The sequence below is a fragment of the Heterodontus francisci genome, chromosome 15 (assembly GCF_036365525.1).
Source record: "Heterodontus francisci isolate sHetFra1 chromosome 15, sHetFra1.hap1, whole genome shotgun sequence".
NCBI lineage: Eukaryota > Metazoa > Chordata > Chondrichthyes > Heterodontiformes > Heterodontidae > Heterodontus > Heterodontus francisci.
Genome location: NC_090385.1, coordinates 95374890 through 95383931, shown reverse-complemented (window position 1 = coordinate 95383931; position 9042 = coordinate 95374890).

Below are 9042 nucleotides of genomic sequence, written 5' to 3'. Positions count from 1 at the left end.
ATACATCTAGCCCCCTTTAGTTATTTTTACAGTGAGTCAAATGATGAAAACATCATGAATGCTCCTGGTTATTTCGCATTGTTGTGCTGGATAAGGTGATTGGCATCGCACATGAGTGACAACTTAAAAGCCCTTTCCTGTTCATACAATTGACGTGGTTTACAAATGGGGCTTTCAGTGCCCGGTACTAATATTAATGTTGTGCCCAATGCTAGTATTAATTAATGTGCCCAATATTAATTGCTCCCATGCACTTGTAGGAGCTCTTCTTAGTCTATAGAACTGGATAGCGTTCTTTGTTTCTCTGGTTCCATTGGAAAGGAATTGCTTTGTGCTGCCCTCTTGAATGGAGAATTAGTCATCTTCCTGAGGCAGTGGTGAGCATCTGCCTGACCACTATGGTAACAGTCACATAATGCTGCAGAGATTGCCAAGAAATTCAAGGCATTGGTGACCTTGATTGATAAAGACAATGCTGCTCTCCGGTGAAAGTGGGCTGGAGATCTCCCAGCAGACTCTTTGGGAGGGGTTGGTGCACCCTTCTGAGACATTCAGAGAAGTCTAAGTAAGATCTTCTTGAACAGTATACCCTAGAAAGTGGATTTGTGCATGTAGGGAGTGAACATCATTGATGTTTCATGCTAAAAGCCTACAATGCAGACTCTTCCATTTCCTCCTCATCATCCTTCTTTTGACAACAAACGAATGGAGGTGTTCCCATTCAAAGTTCCATGTTCCCAACTCAGCTGTGGGTTGCCTGTTGGGGAAATTGAATTGGAGAGCTTCGTTATGTCAACTTGACCCTGTTTAAATGTGTAGAGTGCGCCTTAAAATAGACTGGTGAACTTTTTCAAGAAAAATCTTGGTGCTGGTTTTGATTAATATTTTGAGGTGGGGTGTGAATTACTGCCCCCTTTTAGTCTACTTACTGCTCAAAATTCACTCTGAAATGGGTGGTCAATCGGAGGACCATCCAACACCAAGCAAAGGACACTTCTACAGTTTAATCAACTAAAGTTCCCAACTCTGCGAAATATAGGATGTTTATCCAAAGGATTCTACTTCATGGTTTGGAACTTCTAGGCATGCGGCAGAAAAGCTTCCTTCATGGAGGTGGTTAAGGAGCAAATGTTCGGTCAATTTTGACAGTGGATTCAATGAATAGGGAAAGCATTCTCTACCATTTTAGCAAAATACAACTAAAGCTCTTTGAATATTGTTCTTGGCAAAACTGTCAAAAAACAAGAACAAAGTGTACACCTTGTGTTATAGCAGTGAATCGCTATTGCCATTCTGAAATTGTGATGTAACATTGTGCTGTCAATCAATAAAATGATAGGGTGAGATGAAATAAGGTGGGAGGAGTCTCATGTAGAATACTAGCATAGACCTATTGGGCCAAATGCCGTCTTTCTGTGCTGTAAATATTATTTAAAAATATAGGTCACTAATTAATGAAGCTGTTGGGGAATGAATAGAGTGGAAGATTGGTCAGAATTGAATTCTAATGCTGGAGATTTTTAAGTCATTTTTATTATTTGACCAATTTAACAATGAATGTCAGCAGATATTTTATCCCATTCTTCAAGTCCTCTCTGAACTTAGTCTGGATCACAGCATAAATACACATGTTGGTGCAGCAATTCAGGAGCTCAAGCATGATCCCAACTTCCTGAGCAAGAGGTGATTAAACATAGATCCTGAAATTTGACATGAATGCAATCCACAGGAATGAATAATACAAAACAAGCCACCCACAAAAGTATAAAACTGTCTGATGTGGTGAAGGTTAAGATGACAGATTATCTTCAGTTCTCCATCTCTGGATCATGGTGAGTCTCCCCACTGCATGCAGACTCTACTGGCCACTAAGACGTATCTTACAGTCAGGGTGTTAAGCAGCAAAATCAGAAAGAAGTGGGGTGAAAAAATAGTGAAAAATCTCAACAGCTGCCCATAAGGATGAAGTGATGTAGTTTGAAGAGTAGATACAAGCTGTCTTTATAGTGACATCATAAATAAAGTACCAAGGAACATTTAATAAACAAATTAGGGCATTGACAGTTGCAAATAACCATGGTCAGTTTTCTCAGCAATACTTTGGATTCAGTTTCCAAAGTGACAAATCACCAGGAAATGATTAAACATGAAACTGACAGTCGGTTAGACTGAAGTGTCTGTGGATTCATAACACAGAACAGTTTGGAGATTACATGCGGGACTGAGCTGCAGCAAATTAAATTTAAAATAAAGTGGGGCAAACCATCTCATTATCATCTCAATGATTACCATCAGTAGGGCAGATACCACCATGGCCACCAGGTCGCAAGTGGCAAATTGGGAGAGACTGCACTTTCCTTGGGACAGGATCACAATCGCCACCAAATTAACTCTGAGACAAGAAAACAGAAATTCTCAGACTCCCATCAGAAGTATTGTTTTGGCAGAATTTGGTGTGAGAGTTCAGGTGTGATTACTACATATAAATTTCCTAACATCCCATCACTTCAGTGTGGTTTTATGGTGAAATAATAAGAGGGAAGTTGGTCAGCAAATAAAGGGAACAGACAGTGATTACAGTGCAAATACTGGTTAAGGTGCAAAAGGAACTGAGTAGTTATGATACCAATACACACAAGTTAGGGTATGAGCAAGGGGGATTCCAAAGTGCACCAAGAGGAATGGGCTGGTTGGTTGGAATTGGGCACCAGAGCAAAAAGTCTCTAATTTTCTGGAAGAATCCAAGTGATAGTGATCGTGTTTTGAAATGGTGTGTAGGATTGGAGGAGGTTAGTGAAATAGGGCCAAGCAGGGAGATTAACAGGAAGAGAAAACAATAGTGAACAAGAAGGGAAACAGGAGCTGACCTGGAAAGGCAATGGTAGAATGAAGCAGTGATGCAGTTTAAGAGGACAGAGAGCCCTGTTACTCTCCGCAATGACTGTACGTACCGTTAGACCAACCAGCTCATAAGATTGACCTTTTCATACCTGAATTTTTTGGATTCCTCACACCAATAAGGTATTTGTTGAACTGTGAATCAAGTTAATTACTCAGTGTGCCTTGATAGCAAACCTGATTGGCAAAGGAACAAAGAGGCTCTAAAAATCTCAACTCGCCCATCAGAGAACTAAAGATTGGAAGGCCATTAGAAAAGGTCATCGACTAAAGGAGGTGTCAGTATTTGAAGACTGACCATTTGAAAAAGAAATAGTGCCTTAGAATCCTGTTACATACAAATGTAAAGATCCGGAAACAAAATATTCAATGGCCCAGATTTTGCTTTAGTAATGATGATGAAACTGTCAACGTTTACAGTCATTACTCCTCTGAAACTGGCAGCAACCTCTGGAGTTCGCACATGTGTGGATGAACATGGAAATCCAGAAACTGGTGTCAGTGATTCCACACTGCTGCAGAGGTTACGCTGTTGAGGTCCCCTGGATGGCAATCAATTAGAATCACTGAACTGATGAGAACTTGCACTTTCATGCTGAGTCTCGTCGTAAAACCTTTGAAAAAATTACACCTTGTGAACTGTTTTTCAATAGTGTAATGAGTTCATAAATACTGCTAAACAGCCTCACCAGTACTGAAAGTGCAATTTTATATTTGATGAATGTCAATTTTCTCCATTATGATAAGAAATTCAACATATATTGAACATTTTTTTTTTAAGTTTGTTTATCATATTTTATCTTCTACTTTAATCCCATGTGTACGTCCCAATCATTTATTTCGCTATCTGTAAAATCTAAAAATTGAAAGTGAAGGGATTCAGTGGTTTGCCATTTGTAAGAATACTTCAATATACATACAAACATACAAATTAGGAGCAGAAGTCGACCATTTGGTCCCTCGAGCCTGCTCTACCATTCAATAAGATCATGGCTGATCTGTTTGTGTTTCAAATTCCACACTCCCATCTACCCCCGATAACCTTTGATTTCCTTGCCTAACAAGAATTTATCTACCTCTGCCTTAAAAATATTCAATGACCCCTCCTCCACCACCTGATGGTAATGTCATTGAATGTCAAGGGGAGATGGTTCGAATCTCTCTTGTTGGAGATGGTCATTGCCTGGCACTTGTGTGGCGTGAATGTTACTCGCCACTTATCAGCCCAAGCCTGGATATTGTCTCGGCCTTGCTGCATTTCTACACAGACTGCTACAGTGTCTGAGGAGTCGTGAATAGTGCTGAACATTGTGCAATCATCAGCGAACACCCCCACTTCTGCCCTTATAATTGAAGGAAGGTCATTGATGAAGTAGCCGAAGATGGTTGGGCCTAGGACACTACCCTGAGGAACTCCTGCAGTGATGTCCTGGAGCAAAGATGATTGACCTCCAACAACCATAACCATCTTCCTTTGCGCTAGGTATGACTCCAACCAGCGGAGGGTTTTCCCCCTGATTCCCATTGACTTCAGTTTTTCTAGGGCTCCTTGATGCCATACTCAGTCAAATGCTGCCTTGATGTCAAGGTCAGTCACTCTCATCTCACCTCTTGAGTTCAGCTCTTTTGTCCATGTTTGAACCAAGGCTGTAATGAGGTCAGGAGCTGAGTGGCCCTGGCGGAACCCAAACTGAGCGTCACTGAGCAGGTTATTGCTAAGCAGGTGCCGCTTGATGGCACTGTTGATGACACCTTCCATCACTTTACTGATGATTGAGAGTAGGCTGATCATAATTCGCCAGGTTGGTCTTGTTCTGCTTTTTGTGTATAGGACATACATGGGCAATTTTCCACATTGCAGGTAGATGCCAGTGTTGTAGCTGTACTGGAACAGCTTGGCTAGAGGTGTGGTAAGTTCTGGAGCACAGGTCTTCAGTACTATTTCTGGAATATTGTCAGGGCCCATAGCCTTTGCAGTATCCAGTGCCTTCAGACGTTTCTTGATATCACGCAGAGTGAATCGGATTGGCTGAAGTCTGGCATCTGTGATGCTGGGGATTTCAGGAGAAGACCGAGATGGATCATCAACTCGGCACTTCTGGCTGAAGATTGTTGCAAATGCTTCAGCGTTATCTTTCGCACTGATGTTCTGGGCTCCCCCTTCATTGAGGATGGGGATATTTGTGGAGCCACCTCCTCCAGTTAGTTGTTTGATTGTCCACCACCATTCACGGCTGGATGTGGCAGGACTGCAGAGCTTAGATCTGATCCGTTGGTTATGGGATCGCTTCGCTCTGTCTATTGTATGCTGCTTACGCAGTTTGGCACACAGATAGTCCTGTGTTGTAGCTTCACCAGGTTGACACCTCATTTTTAGGTATGCCTGGTGCTGCTCCTGGCATGCCCTCCTGCACTCTTCATTGAGCCAGGGTTCATCTCCTGGCTTGATGGTAATGGTAGAGTGGGGGATATGTCAGGCCATGAGGTTACAGATTGTGGTTGAATACAATTCTGCTGCTACTGATGGCCTACAGCGCCTCATGGATGCCCAGTTTTGCATTGCTAGATCTGTTCGAAATCTATCCCATTTAGCATGGTGGTATTTCCACACAACACGATGGACGGTATCCTCAATGTGAAGGCGGGACTTCGTCTCCACAAGGGCTATGCAGTGGTCACTCCTACCAATACTGTCATGGACAGATGCATCTGCGGCAGGCAGATTGGTGAGGACGAGGTCAAGTATGTTTTTCCCACTTGTTGGTCTCTCACCACCTCTGCATACCCAGTCTAGCAGCTATGTCCTTTAGGACTCGGCCAGCTCGGTCAGTAGTGGTGCTACCGAGCCACTCTTGGTAATGGACATTGAAGTTCCCTACCCAGAGTACATTCTGTGCCCTTGCCACCCTCAGTGCTTCCTCCAAGTGGTGTTCAACATGGAGGAGTACTGACTCATCAGCTGAGGGAGGGCAGTAGGTGGTAATCAGCTGGAGGTTTCCTTGCCCATGTTTCACCTGATGCCATGAGACTTCATGTGGTCCAGAGTTGATGTTGAGGACTCCCAGGGCAACTCCCTCCTGACTGTATACCACTGTGCTGCCACCTCTGGTGGATCTGTCCTGCCGGTGGGACAGGACATTCCCAGGGATGGTGATGGCAGTGTCTGGGACATTGTCTGTCAGGTATGATTCCGTGAGTATGAGTATTCCCATACTTGACTAGTTGCTTGACTAGTCTGTGGGACAGCTCTCCCAACTTTGGCACAAGCCCCCAGATGTTAGCGAGGAGGAATTTGCAGTCGACAGGACTGGGTTTGCCTTGGTCTACATAATCATTGATATTACTAACAGTTCTTTGAACAAACATGTTTTCGTATGCACGCTGAGGTCACCCAGCTCTACTTCACCACCAGTTGTTTCGGTTCCTCCACTGTTGCTAAATAATCATACTGCTTATCTGACATCCGGTACTGGATGAACAGAAATTTCCTTGATTAAATACTGGAACCAGTGAAGCCATTGATTTCGGTCCCCACTCCAAACTCCATTCCCTAGCTCCCAACTCCATCCCACTCATTGACAACAGCCTGCGATTAGGCCAGTCTGTTCGTAACATTGGTGTCACATTTACCCTGAGATGAGCTTCTGAACTCATATTCAAGCCGTCACTAACCTCATCTATTTCCACATTTTTTTTATTCGTTCAAGGGATGTGGGCATCGCTGGCCAGGCCAGCATTTATTGTCCATCCCTAATTGCCCTTGAGAAGGTGATGGTGAGTTGCCTTGGGGTGTAGGCACACGCACAGTGCTGTTAGGAAGAGAGTTCAAGGATTTTGACCCAGCGACAGTGAAGGAACGGCGATATAGTTCCAAGTCAGGACGGTGTGTGGCTTGAAGGGGATCTTGCAGGTGGTGGTGTTCCCATGTATCTGCTGCCCTTGTCCTTCTAGGTTGTAGAGATCACAGTTTGGAAGGTGCTGTCAAAGGAGCCTTGCTGCGTTGTTGCAGTGTATCTGGTAGATGGTACACGCTGCTCCCACTGTGCGTCAGTGGTTGAAGGAGTGAATATTGAGGGTTGTGGATGGGGTGCCAATAAAGCGGGCTGCTTTGTCCTGAATGATGTCGTGCTTCTTGAGTGTTATTGGGGCTGCACCCATCCAGGCAAGTGGAGAGTGTTCCATCACATCCCTGAATTGTGCCTTGTAGATGGTGGACAGGCATTGGGGAGACAGGAGGTGCAGAATTCCCAGCCTCTGACCTGCTCTTGTAGGTACAACATTTATGTGGCTAGTTCAGTTCAGTTTCTGGTCAATGGTGACCCCCAGGATGTTGATAGTGGGGGATGCAGCGATGATAATTCCATTGAATGTCAAGGTGAGATGGTTAGATTCTCTCTTGTTGGAGATGGTCATTGCCTGGCACTTGTGTGGTGCGAATGTTACCTCCATAACATTGCCCGACTTTGCCCCTATCTCAGCTTATCTGTTCATCTGAAACTCTGATTCATGCCTTCATTTTCACTAGATTTGACTATTCCAATGCACTCCTGGCTGGTCTTCCACATTCTACTCTCTGTGAACTTGAGGTCTCCAAAACTCTGCTGCCCATGTCTTGGCTTGCACCAAGTCCGGTTTCCCTATCACTCCTGTGCTCACTGACCTACACTGGCTTCTGGTCAAGCAACGTCTTGATTTTAAATATCTCATCCTTCTTTTCAAATCCCTCCATAGCTTTGCCCCTCCCTATCTCTGTAATCTCCTCCAGCCCCACAATCCTCCAAGATATCTGCACTCCTCTAGTTCTTACCTCTTGAGCACCTCTGATTTTAATTGTTCCACCATTGGTGGCTATGCCCTCATTTGCCTCGGCCCCAAGCTCTGGAATACCCTTCCTACACCTCTCCGCCTCTCCACCTCACTTTCCTCCTTGAAGACACTCCTTAAATCCGACCTCTGTGACCAAGGTTTTGGTCATCTGACCTAATATCTTCTTTTGTGGCTCAGTGTCATACTTTGTTTTATAATGTTCCTGTGAAGCACCTTGGGATGGTGTATTATGTTAAAGGTGCTATAGAAGTTCATATAAGTTGCTGTTGTTAATCGAACCACACCTGTCACTCAAATCCCTGTTCTGCAATATATTAAGTTTGCCTATATATTTTAAAGTTTTAAAGCAAAACTCCAAATTACAGTGCTTATTTTGGGTGAGTACACTGACATCTTTGCCCAGACAGAAACTTGGCTCACAGATAATGATGGATTGCTCCTTACTGATGCCTCCCACTTCGAACACTATGAACTTTGCCAACAGATCTACGATCATTGCCCCTCTATGCATCTCCCTCCAAAATGTTCATTCACTTGTGAACAAGGTGCTTGCCATCCATAATCTTATTGTGGAAGTTGCTGGATGGAAACTTGGTTTACAGGTGATGGCATCTTCCCCCTTACTGAAGCCTGCCTGCCAGGCTATTACTCGCACCATCCAAACCGTCACAGTGGTGAATCATAGAACCATAGAAAAATTACAGAAGGAGGACATTCAGCTCGTCGTATCCATGCTGGCCGAAGAAAAGTAGCCGCCCAATCTAATCCTACCTTCCAGCACCTGGACCATAGCCTTGACAGTTACAGCACTTCAGATGCAGGGCTAGGTACCTTTTAAAAGAATCGAGTGTTTCTGCCTCCATCACCGTTCCTGGCAGTGAATTCCAGACACCCACCACCCTCTGAATGAAAACCAGTTTCCTCATGCCCCTGTAATCCTTCTACCAAACACCTTAAATCTGTGCCCCTTGGTAATTGAAATCTCCACTAGGGGAAACAGGCCCTTCCTGTCTACTCTATCGAGGCCACTCATAATTTTGTACACCTCATTTAAGTCATCCCTCAGCCTCCTCTGTTCTAAGGAAAACAACCCTAGCCTAGACAATCTTTCCTCATAGCTGCAGCTTTCAAGCCCTGGCAACGTTCTTGTAAATCTCCTCTGTACTCTCTCCCGAGCAATTATGCCCTTTCTGTAATGTGACCAGAACTGTAGACAGTACTCCAACTGTGACCTAATCAGTTTTTTATACAGTTCCAGCATTACATCCCTGCTTTTGTATTTTATACCTCGGCCAACAAAGGAAAGCATTCCATATG